Source organism: Molossus molossus, unplaced genomic scaffold (genome assembly GCF_014108415.1).
Source record: "Molossus molossus isolate mMolMol1 unplaced genomic scaffold, mMolMol1.p scaffold_m16_p_2, whole genome shotgun sequence".
In the NCBI taxonomy this organism is placed as follows: Eukaryota; Metazoa; Chordata; class Mammalia; order Chiroptera; family Molossidae; genus Molossus; species Molossus molossus.
Genome location: NW_023425355.1, coordinates 52,375,321 through 52,388,572, shown reverse-complemented (window position 1 = coordinate 52,388,572; position 13,252 = coordinate 52,375,321). Strand labels below are relative to the sequence as shown.

Sequence of the window (13,252 nt, the reverse complement as noted above, 5' to 3'; positions counted from 1 at the left end):
AGGCCCTTTATTTCTTTGGTTAAGTTTATTTCTAGGTATCTTAATTTTTTGCCACAATGGTAAATGGGATTGTTTTCTTAGTTTCTCTTTCTGTGAGTTTATCATTGGTGCATAAGATTACTATCGATTTCTTGACATTAATTTTGTATCCTGCTACTTTGCCAAATTCACTTATTAAGTGTAGTATATTTTTGATGGAATTTTTGGGGTTTTCTACGTATAGTATCATGTCATCTGCGAATAATGACAGATTCACTTTCTCCTATCCAATTTGGATCCCTTTTATTTTTTCTTCCTCTCTGATTGCTGTGGCTAAGACTTCAGTACTATGTTAAATAAGAGTGGCAAGAGTGGGTATCCCTGTCTTGTTCCTGTTCTTAAGGGATATCCACTTACTTCTTGCCCATTGAGTATGATGTTGACTATAGGTTTTTCACATATGGTCTTTATTTTGTTGACATATGATCCCTCTATTCCCTAATTGCTGAGCATTTTTATCACAAATGGATGCTGGATTTTGTCAAAGGCTTTTTTGGCATCTATTGATATGATTACATGGTTTTTATTCTTCATTTTGTTTTTGTGGTGTATCAACTTATTGATTTGCGAATATTTTACCAGCCTAGCATCCTTGGGATTGATCCTACTTGGTCATGGTGAATAATTTTTTTGATGTGTTGGTGGATTTGATTTGACAGTATTTTGTTCAGGATTTTGGCATCTATGTTCATCATGGATATTGACCCGTACTTTTTTTCTTTGTAATGTCTTTTTCTGGTTTTGGAATTTGAATTATGCTGGCCTCATAAAACGAGTTTCAAAGTCTTCCTTCTTCTTAATTTCTTAAAATAGGTTGAGGAGAATGGGGGTTAGTTCTTTTTTTAATGTTCTGTGAAACTCCCCCATGAAGCCATCCTGGCCTGGGCTTCTGTTTGCTGGAGAGTCTTGATTACATCTTCAATTTCTTCTGTTGTAATTGGTCTGTTCAAGATTTCCATCTCTTCCTGGTCCAGTTTTGGGAGACTATGTGTTCCTAGAAATTTGTCTATTTTGCCTAGGTTGTCCAATTTGTTGCCATGTACTTATTCAGAGTAGTTGTTAACAATCTTCTGTATTTCTGTGGTATCAGTTACTTCTCCTCTTTCATGTCTGATTTTGTGTATTTGGGTTTGCTCCCTTTGTTTCCTGCTGAGTCTTGCTAAGGGTCCTTCGATCTTGATTATCTTTTCTATAAACCAGCTTTTTGTTTCATTGATCTTTTGAATTGTTATTTTGGTCTCCATGTCATTTATTTCTGCTCTGATCTTTACTATTTTCTTTCTTCTACTTGCTCTGGGGTTTTCCTTTTGTTTTCTTTGTAGTTCTTTAAGTTGTGACATTAGAAACTCAATTAGAGACTTTTCTTGTTTCTTGATGTAGGCCTGTAGTGCTATGAACTTCCCTCTAAGAACTGCTTTCACTGCATCTTGTAAGTTTTGTGTTGTTTTTTGTTCATATTCATTGGATTTTTAGAAGTTTTTAATTTCCTCCATGAGACATTCATTGTTTAATCACATGTCATTAAGCTTCTCTGTGTTCAAATGTCTTTGCATGTTCTTGTTGCAATTGATTTCTTGTTTTATGCCATTGTGATCTGAGAAGATGCTTGATATGATTATAATCTTCTTGAACTGTAGAGACTTACTTTGTGCCCTAACATGTGGTCTATCTTCGAGAATGTCTGATGTGCACTTGAAAAGAATGTGAATTCTGTAGTTTGGGGTGTTATTCTCTGTAGATATGTATTAAAACCATTTCATCTAGTGCTTCAGTTAGAGTCTCTGTTTCCTTGCTAATTTTTTGTGTAGAGGATCTATCCAATAATGTCAGCATGGTGTTGAAGTCCCCTGCTATGATTGTATTGCTATCGATTTCTCCTCTGAAGTCCTCCAGAAGATTTTTAATATATTTTGGTGCTCCTATATTAGGTGCATGTATGTTTATCAAGTTATATTATCCTGTTTGATAAACCATTTTAATATTATGTAGTGGTCTTCTTTGTTTCTAGTTATGGCCTTCATTTTGAAATCTATTTTATCAGATATAAATATTGCCATCCCAGCTTTTTTTTCCTTTCCGTTTGCTTGGAAGATTTTTTTTCTCTCCCTTCACTTTTAACCTATGTGAGTCTTTTGTTGTGATGTGGGTCTCTTGTAAACAACATATATGTGAGTCATGCTTTCTTATCCAGTCAGCTACTATGTGTCTTTTTATTGGAGCATTCCAACTGTTCACATTTAAAGTGATAATTGATATGTACTTATTTATTGCCATTTTTGTTTAGTGTTTATATATATATATATATATTATTATTTTTTTTCCTATTTCTCCTGTTAATTACAGCAGTCTTTTTAACATTTCTTGTAATGCTGGTTTGGCACTCATGTATTTTATTAGCCTTTTTTTTTGTCTGGAAAGCGCTTTATTTGTACATCTATTTTGAATAATAGCCATGCTGGATAGAGTAAAGTTGGATTCAGATCATTTATTTTTATGACCCTGATTACCTCATGCCATTCCTTTCTGGTCATTAGCTTTTCTGTTGAGGAGTCAGCTGAGAGCCTTATGGGGGTTCCTTTGTAAGTAACCTGTTGCTTATCTCCTGTTGCTTTTAGGATTCTTACTTTGTCTTTAATTTTGGGCATTTTAATGACTATGTGTCTTGGTGTGAGCCTATTTGGGTTATTCTTACGTGGGGCTCTCTGTTTTTTGTTCATTTTCTATTTTGAACTTGAATGCCCTCTTCCTTTACCAAATCAGGAATGTTTTCTGTCACTATTCTTCAAATATATTCTCTAACCCTTGCTCATTTTCTTCTTCTTCGGGGACTCCTACAATGCAAATATTATTACGTTTTCTGTTGTCCCCCAGTTCTCTTAAGGTGTCTTCCTGTTTTTTAGTTGTTGTTTTTTCTGATTGGTTGATTTTTTCTGCCTTGTCTCTAATATACTAATCCGGTCCTCCGCTTCTTCTACTCTGCTCTTTAGACCTTTCAATGTGTTCTATATTTCTGATATGTCATTCTTTATTTCTTCTTGGTGGTTTTTAATTTTCAACTTGTAGATTTCAACATTCCGATGTCTTTACTCATGGTGTTCATGTCCTTACACATGCTATTGAGCTTCCTCAAGATCATGGCTCTGAATTCTAATTCTGGTAACTTGCTTAATTGCCCCTCATTTATTTTATTTTTGGTAGCGGTCTCTTGTTCTTTCATTTGGCTTTTGTTTCTGTGTTTCACCATTTGGCTATCACAGTGGGCTTTGGAGCTTACCAAATTTTTCCTGTGGGTGTTGTTGTTCTACTGTTTGTGGCTCCCTCTACTGGGTTTGGATGAGCCAGGGAAGACCCATGTTAAGTACCACTGTCAAGTCTTAGTTTCCTGGGTAGAGTTGCTTGCCCAGGAATGGCACAGTTATCCTTTAGCTTTTTCTCTGGAGGCAATAAGTAGCAGTTTCTAGAAGAGCCTTGGCTTTTCATTTGAATAAAAAACTCCCTCAGGTTTTCATTGTAAGAAAATTTCTCGTGGTGGGGCACATGCTGGTTGTTAATGGGTCTCAATTAACATTTCAATGGCCACCAGGTGTGGTTGAATGTTTGAAGCAGGGGCTGCCACCTCTCTCTAGATCCCTGGGAAGGAGTAAGATGACCACCATCCTGTGTGGCCACAACTCAGCAAAAACTCTGAGTACCATCCAAATCCCAAGTGTCCCCACACAGTTCCAGTCCAGTCGCCCTCCCTCTGCCGGAGGCCAAGTTAAGTGGCTGTGGCTATTTTAGCATTTGTCCAGGCTCTGCGCAGTGCTGCCGCTTGGGAGTTTATCTTGAGGACATTGCTCACAGCTATGGCCGCTGCATTCTCTGGGCTTCCAGACACCCTCTCGTTCCTCTGCAAACCTACCAAGTTTGAGTCAGGGTTGCTGTTATATGGTCCTCACAAACTGCTTTTCTGTTGCTTCTTCCTGATGATTTGTTTTGATTTTTATTGTAATTCCAATTTGTTTCTGGGAGATGGTCTGTGTAGCCTCCATTCACTTCGCTGCCATTTTGGAATCTCTCACCACTCTTATTTAACATAAGACTGGAAGTTTTAGCCACAGGTGTTAGACATAAAGAAAACATGAAAAAAATTAAAATTGAAAAGGAGTAACTGAAACTGTCATCATTTGCAGATGACATGACACTGTATATAGAAAACCCTAAAGACTCCATCAAAAATCAACTAGATTTAATAAACAAATTTGGCAAAGTAGCAGGATACAATGTTAACCTCAAGAAATCGACAGCATACTTGTACAACAACAGCAAACTCAATAAAAGAAAAACTAAAAAACAATCCAATTTACCACTGTGGCAAAAGAAAAAAAAAAGGTACATAGGAATAAACTTAACCAAAGAAGTAAAGTGCCTATTTGCAAAAAACTACATGTCATTGAAAACAGAAATAGATCAAAATTTTAAAAAGTAGAAGCACATACTTTGTTCATGGACTGGAAGACTTAACATCATTAAAATGTCCATTCTACCACAAGCAATCTTAGATACTATGTAATCCCCATCAAAATACCAATGACATATTTCATGGAACTAGAGAAAACACTCCAAAAGTTTATGTGCAACCAAAAGAGGCCATGAATGGCCACAATTATCTTGAAGATATGGACCAAAGTAGGACGGATCACAATACCATATATCGGGTAATATTACAAAGCCATTGTAATCCAAACAGCTCAGTATTGGCACAAGAACTGGCATATAGATCAATGAAACAGAACTGAAAACATGGAAATTGACCCAAGACATCATGCCTAATTAACATTTGATGAAGGTGGCAAGATCATAGAGTGGATTAAAGACAGGGTCTTAAATAAATGGTGTTTGAAAATAGGACAGCTACATGGAAAGAAGTAAAGTTAAACCAAAAACGTACACCATACTCTAGAATAAACTCAAAATGGATAAAAGACTTAAATGTGATTCATGAATTCATACAATTTCTAGAAGAAAATGTAGGCAACAAAAGTTCAGACATCACATGCAGCAGAATTTTTACTGATATAATGCCTAAGGTAAGAGAAACAACAGAAAACTTGAACATATGGGACTACATCAAACTAAAATGCTTTTGCACAGCAAAAAGAAAAACATCAAATGGAAAAAGAACCCACTATATGCAATAGCATAATTGCCAACAATACATGAGATAAGGGGTTAATTTCCAAAATATATAGAGTACTCATACATCTCAACAAATGAAGACAAAAAATGCAGATAAAAAATGGTCAGAGGACCTAAATACACACCTCTCCAAACAGGACATACAAATGACCAAGAGACATGAAAATATGTTCAATGTCAATAATCATCAGAGAGATGCAAGTTAAAACAACTATGAGGTATCAGTTCACACCGGCAGATTGACTGCCATCAACAAATAATCAAATAACAAATGCTGGCGAGGGTGTAGAGAAAAGGGTGAGAATGCAGACTTGTGCAGCCACTATGGAAAACAATATGGTGTTAACTCAAAAAATTAGAAATGAAATTGCTGTTTGACCCAGTGATCTCACTTCTAGGAATATATCCTAAGAAGCCTGATGCATCAATCATAAAATATATATATATATATGTACCCCTATGTTCATAGGAGCACTATTTACAATTGCTAAGATCTAGAAAGAGCCTAAGTGTCCATCAATAGATGAGTGGATAAAAAAACCTTTAGTACATAAATATTCAATCAAATATTATACTGCTCTAAGAAAGATTACTTATCCTTTGAGATGACATGGAGAGTCCTATAGAGTATAATGCTAGGCAAAATAAGCCAATCGGGGAAAGACAAATATTACCTGTTCTCACTTAATTGTGGAATGTAATGAACAATACAAGCTGATGAAAAAATAAATTTGGAGACATAAAAGTGGGGTACAGAGTGGTAAACTTCAGAGGAGGGGGGCTGGGGGCAGGGAAGAAATAAAATGCAGAACTTATATGCATGTATGTGTAACCAATTGGCATAGACAAAAATGCTGGTAGGGGGAAAGATCAGGAGGAAGATGTCAGTGGGTGAAAAAGGAGAAACATCTGTAACAAAAATAAATTAATTAAAAAAAAAAATATATATATATATATAAAAGCCCAGCTAGTGTGGCTCAGTGGTTGAGCATCGACCCTGCCCCAGGAGGTCGCCCGTTCGATTCCCAGTCAGGGCACATGCTCAGGTTGTGGGACAGATCCCCAGTGAGGTGCATGCAGGAGGTGGCCAATCGATGTCCTCTCATTGATGTTATTATCTCTCTCTCCCTCTCCTTTTCTCTCTAAACAATAATGAAAAAATATATAAAAATATAACAAAGTACATTCATGTGCTGCTTAACAATGGTGTACGTTTTGAGAAATGCATAGTTAGGTGATTTTGTCATTGTGTGAACATTCACAGAGTGCAGTTACACAAGCCTGGTTGTTACAACCTCCTACTGTAATTTTATGTGCTGTTTTTTCCCCCTTTATAAATATTAGAGAGATATGAGGAGATAGAAACATTAATGAGAGAAATTATTGATTAGCCACCTCCTGCATGTCCCCCATTGGTGATCAGGTGTGCAACCTTGGCATGTGCCCAGATCTGGAATTAAACCATTGGCCTGTTGGTGCATGGGTTCATGCTCAAACACTGAGCCACTCCAGCCAGTCAGCACTGTGCTAAGACTGCACAGTATGTTTGTTTACAAAAGCATTTCCACAATACTTGAGCAATGTGTTGCACTTGGAGACTATGATGGCTACAATCTCACTAGTAATAGTTATTTTTAGCTTCATTATAATGTATGGGAACACCATCATTTATGTGGTTTGTCACTGACTAAAATGTTATACAGCACATATCTGTAGTATTCATTGCTGATCATTGTATGAACTAAATTTTATGTACTGATCTAAATTGTTGTGTGACAAATAAATTATGCAGTAAAATATTTTGCATAGATTTGAAGTATGTTAAGTACACAATAAATTGTCACATTAAAAAATAAAAAAATAGCCCTGGCCGGTTTGGCTCAGCGGTTGGAGTGTCCGCTTGCGGTCTGGAGAGACCCGGGTTTGGTTCCCGCTAAGGGCACATACCTCGGTTGCGGTTTGTCCCCAGCCCCGGTTGGGTCATGCGGGTGGCAACCACTCTATGTGTCCCTTTCACGTGGATGTTTCTCACTCTCTCTCTCTCTTCCTCTCTCTCCCTCCCACTCTACCTGAACAAAAAATGGAAAAGTGTCCTCGGGTGAGGATAAAAAAAAAAAAAAAGATTTTTTAGCTTGGTTTATTTAGGCAGTTACAAGAGTAATAAGTGATTCAGGGACGCTCCCTCTTGGTGGGCTGCCCTGTGCGTCCTGCATGGTGCTGCACATCGGGACTGGGGTCCAGTGTGGATAGGCCATCATCCTGGAAAATGGGGGCAGTGGGTGGCAGGTGGGCACACAGGCACTCACCTGGAGGCCACAGGGTTCCCCAGGAAGGGTGGTCGGGCCATGGAAGGGGTGTGTTTTTCTGGTGGCAGCCTGGGCAGCTTGTCTGTCAGGCTGTCTGCCCCGGGTTTGGTGGCAGCAAGTTTCCAACAGGCTTATCTGAACTTTGGGGAGTTGAAAATAGAAATCCCAGGTGCAGGCATGAATTGCTCTTGGAGAGTTGAACAACACTCTACCCCACATAAACGCGCGCTAGGTTGATGCTCCCCTTTCCTGCATCCTTGTGAAAACCTGGGGCCAGAGGAAATTTTCCCATACCTCTTCCCTCTGTGGGAATCAAATACTGCCAGGGGAGGGCTTCCTTGGACACTTTTCATCATGTTCTCCTGTTAGGCCTGAAGGCTCAATTGGTTAAATAGCTCAAAAAGTATATAATAATAGAGACACCCCTGGGGAAAAGCAAGACAAAAGAATAGCAAAGGTAATAAAAGCAGCCTTAAGGGAAACAGGGCCCATGGAGAAGGATCACCCTAGGAAGGGTCAGGATGGCAGGCCTAGGTCCTGGTTAGGGATAAAATAGACTAAGACAAAGTCAAATATAGAGGACACTGGTGCAGAAGACAGCCCTGACCAAGCCAATGTGCACTTAACCTACCCAAGGACTTCAAAGAGGACTACAGACCTTGGGAAAAATACTGTGACTCATTCGTTTCTGGTCATGCCAGAGTGCTCATACCCCCTACTCAGACATGATCTTATCCAGTGATCGTTCGATTGCTGGCCACTGCCACTCCAGGCCAGCCTCACATAAAATTCCGCAAGACGTTGGCCATCGATCCTGCCAGCCCGCTTCCAAATGATGACCTGGATAAACCTCTACAGGACTGCCTGGAGGTAACCGACATAGTGCAGAGGGTCCTACTAGACCTCATGGATGTCACACTGCCATCATGAAATGAAGTATTGCTCACGGATGGGAGCAGCTATGTTCAGGAAGAAATCATATATGCTGGGGCAGCAGTAGTAACTATGGATCGTGTTGTCTGGTCACAGTCCTTGAATAGGGGAACTTCAGCCCAACACGCTGAACTCATAGCCCTAATCTAGGCTCTCCAATGGGGAAAGAGAAATCTGTTGCAGATCAGAAAACTTGGAAGGCAAACCTAAAACTAGTGGGGCCTCTCCAGATACACCAGGTCAGAAAATGACCTAGCCAAGCAGAAAGTAGCCATAAAGGAAATCAATGGATGGTGGAAACTGCCTGATGGAAAGTTGTTATTCCCAGAGGCTCTAGGTCCAACTTTAATCAACCAGCTGCACCAGACTACCCACTTAGGTTACACCACACTTACTGAACTTCTGAGAGGCAGGTAATGTCCAGGAAGGTCACAGGGAAAGGGAGAGGCAGAGGGAAGCAGGAATGTATGAATCTGAGTAGGGAGGAGAAGAAGAAAAACTGGAGAATGTGTAGACTTCAGATAGATTGAGCAAGCTCTCAGGTTAATGTCAGGGGAAGGACTAGGAAAGTCACAGAGAGTCTATGCAAGTTAAAGCAAAATTGTGTAGAGGAAATAAATAAAAGGAGAAGGATTATGCAGAGAAAATAAAAAGATAAGAAAGGATAAAAGGAACATACATATTTCAGGAAGATAGGATATTGGAGGAATATTCAAGAAGGGAAGAAAATAGTACACTGAGAGAGGGAGAGCTTGCCCCTGGTAATGGAATAACCGTCTGGGATATAGTAAAGGAAGTAACAGGTTTAGGTTACTCATGACCCGTGGATCAGGCAATGGCCCTGCCTTTATAGCAAAGAAATCATGGGATATCTCTAAACGGTTAGATATAAATTGGAAACTCAATTGTACTTACTGCCCACAGAGTTCTAGGAAGATAGAGCACATAAGCAGGAACTTAAAGGAAACGTTAACCAAATTTACTTTAGAAACAGGTAAAAACTGGACCACTCTGTTCCCCTTGCCCTCTTACAGTTCTTGTAGGCCCTTCAGTCTGCCCAGAAAGCTGCAATGTCCTGCCTCTGCCTACCTCAGATCCTGTGCACTCTTTTTAGCCTGGGGACTTGATATGGGTAAAGAAGTTCACCACTCAAGGACTAACTCCAGCCTGGGAGGGACTATACACTGTCATCCTGCCTGCAACAATGGCTATCATGGTCAATGGCATCCCGATCTGTCAGCACCATCCTGGCTGAGGGGGAAAAAGCAAAATGGACAGTTCAGGCCTCTCCAGATAAGACACTTGCATTTTTTGGAACTTTGATTTTTATGGTTATAATTGTTCAGGGTAATCATTATAGACCTGGGCCCCAGTAGACCTGGGAACTTAGAAATGGAGTATTGGGGAGGTTTTAAGAAATGTTACTACAATGGGAATAGAAAAACCTGTCTTCAACCTTAATCTATGTGACAGCTTAAGGGAGACTGTCAGGTTCACAAAGGTCCCTGATGTCTGAGTCACATATGGAGGGGCTAGCCCCCAACTAGAAGACACCCCAGCATAGAGCTGTAGAACATCTTCTACAGAATGGGGATTGCAAGAAGTAGAAATTTATATTTGCCCAGGAGGTGGCAAGATTAAATGCTAATGAATATTTCTGTCCCTCTTGGCGTTGTAAAACAATATCTACTATTACAGGCTATCTAGGAAAGAGGGATCCACATATAAATTTTAAAAAGCTGACCAACATCAACTATCTACAGCTGTGGGCATTCCTGCCCTAATCAAGAATGAGTAGAATGTAAGAAACGTCAGCCTCCAAATAGATACAGATCTCAGCTACTTAGAAAACGCTTTAGCCGAAATGGTCCTATAGAACAGGAGAGGATTACATCTCTTATTTCTGAAGGAAGGAGGATTATGTGTTGCACTGGGAGAAAAATGCTGTTTTTATGTGAGTAATTTAGGGATTATTCAAGAAAGTTTACCACTATTTATGAAAAATATTGAGGAACAAGAAAGAAAAAGGCGACAATCTGAAAACTGGTTTACAAGTTTATTATCCGCCATTACCGGCCCTCTCTCTATATTATATTTACTCCTAGCCTTTGGGTAATGCATGTCTAATAAATGGCCTCATAAAAACTAAGACGAGCCCTGGCAAGTTTTGCTCAGTGGTTAGAGCATTGGCCTGCAGTCCAGAGAGACCTGGGTTCGGTTCCTGATAAGGGCACGTACCTCAGTTGCAGTTTGTCCCCAGCCCTGGTCATGCGGGTGGCAGCCACTTGATGTGTCCCTTTCACATCAATGTTTCTCTCTCTCTCTCTCTCTCTCTCTCTCTCTCTCTCTCTCTCTCCCCCCCCCCCCTCCCACTCTATCTAAACAAAAACATGGAAAAATGTCCTTGGGTGAGGATAACAAAAATAAAACAAACTAAGATGAGTCAACGATTTGACTTGTCAGGAAAACCAGTCAGGAAATGACCTGGGCCCTGAGACTAAGGCAACTAGATTCCATTTTTATGTAGTCAATGGACCTTCCTCAATATTTTTGAATAGTTTAATCACCCCTAGAAGTAAAGGGATTTTGCTAAGGTTATAGTTGGCCCATGTGTTGGGAGGTATTTGCAGTTTCCAAGTATCAGAAACTGCAAATCATGAGCCCAGTGAATTATGCTAATATAGACTTCTGTAATCGCTATCACACCCACTGTTATACTGGTTCCCTGAGCGGTGGAGAGGGGGCAAAAGGGAAATGGGGCTTCTGTCTTTAAAATCAAATGAGCAAGAAGAATCGGGTCTGAGTATCTGTAGAAGCTGTACCCCCCAGCCCACTGGTGTAATGAAGTGCTTCTTTATAATTCAACTGCGCATCTCAAGTTATCTTACTGACATGTTACAACGTTACCACAATAGATAAATAAATTTAATCTATCACAGCACTAAAAGCATTCTTATCAATATCTGGGACCAAAAATGGTACCTGTATACCACAACAGTTATTTAACATTGGATGGATTAATCTATACAAAATAACAATCAAATATAAAATTCTGATGATGAATCAGAACAAATATACTGTTTAATTTAAATATAAGAAGAGTTTACAGGGATAAATAAAAATAAATTGCATAAATTTACATATTTTCTTAGAAAGAAAATCCAATATTGTAAAAAGTACATATTGTATATTATTCAAATTTTCAATATGATTGTAGAGTTGTAAAAGCCTTGACAAAATAATTTTAATATCTATCTATAGCAGACAAGCAAGTACAGCAAAAGGTATTGGAAAGAATAATAAAATAAGACTTACATTGATCAATGTTATCTATAAAAGTGAAATAATTAAGAGTATAGAACGCTTGCTAGAACAGAGTTATTAAGCACAAAAAATAATGGTTCAGAAAAATGAATCTATATTTGATTAAGATTAAACTGGCATTTTAATTCATTGGAAAATATAACAATATTTTAGGTTTAGGGGCCACACAGTTGATGTTGCAATTACTCAACTCTTCCATTGTGCAACAAAATGGGTGGGACTGTGTTCTAATAAAACTTTACTTACAGAAACAGTCAGCAGGGACCAGGAGTCGAAATGTCAGCATAGGGAATTTCAAGTATCCGTTGTTCCAAAGACATATTCAAAGACCTGGCAAAACTGTCTGAACCAGCTTTCAGAGCAGAGATGGCAAATGGTGAATTTTGATACCTACCACTATTGGGCCTACAGCAGCTTCAGCGGTGGCAGAGGGTTTCTCAGCAGTGCTGGTGGCCATGGTTCCCGCAGCCAGAAGGACCTGCTCACAGAGCCTCCCTACACAGCTTATGTAGGAAATCTACCTTTTAATATGGTTCAGGGCGACATAGATGCTATCTTTAAAGATCTCAGCAAAAAGAGTGTAGGGCTAGTCAGAGACAAAGATAAAGACAAATTCAAAAGTTTCTGCTATGTAGAATTTGACAAGGTGGATTTCCTTAAGGAAGCCTTGACATATGAAGTTGCACTGTTGGGTGATCGGTCAGTTCGTGTGGACATTGCAGAAGGCAGAAAACAAGATAAAGGTGGTTTTGGATTCAGGAAAGGTGGACCAGATGACAGAGGCTTCAGGGACAACTTCTTAGGAGGCAGGGGAGGGAGTCACCCAGGTAACCAGTGCACCAACAGCCCCCAATGGGAAGTCGTTTCAGAGATGGTCCTTCCCTTCGAGGAGGATCCGATATGAATTTCAGAGAACCAACAGAAGAGGAAAGAGCACGGAAACAATGGCTCCAGCTTAAATCTTGAACAGTTGTGACACCCCTCAATTAAGTAGCTAATCCCAACTCTGCTACCTTCAGAGAAAGCCCCGCCCAGAGAGGAAGTTTCCCACAAGGAGCAAGAATGAGCTTGTGGTTTGGAGGGAATGGGGTAGGGGGCTGTTAGAGCAAGAGTGTGTCCTGGGTAGCCTCCTGGACTGGCAGTCCTGCAGTTACCATTCCTGCACCTGACCTTTGTCCTCCTTTCTTACAAAGGAAACTATAGAGCTTGTGAGTGAATGTCAGCAGTTAACAAGTGGTTTTTAATACATTCTTGACTTTGCTGTATCTAGTGCCTGTTTTGTTCTTTTTATTTTTCCCTCCTGCCACTTCTTTCTCCATTTTCTTTCTGTCCTTTTTCCTTCTTGTTTCTTGTTTCCTTCCAGCACAGGAGTTTCTCTAAAGCAATAAAGGAAACCAACCACCATGTGGAAGCTCTTTGGATTGAGGTGCTGTTTTATTTTTCTCCTTTGCTTTATCTTTTTATTTTAAACA

At 39.5% G+C, this 13,252-nt stretch overlaps 1 pseudogene across 1 annotated transcript; it reads left to right on the top strand.

Annotated features, from left to right (window-relative positions):
• The first annotated feature begins 12,138 nt into the window (after positions 1 to 12,138).
• On the top strand, positions 12,139 to 12,846 carry LOC118636497 (annotated as a pseudogene). Its single transcript, XR_004960660.1, has one exon. The product of XR_004960660.1 is annotated as a eukaryotic translation initiation factor 4H-like (transcript).
• Positions 12,847 to 13,252: the final 406 nt, after the last annotated feature.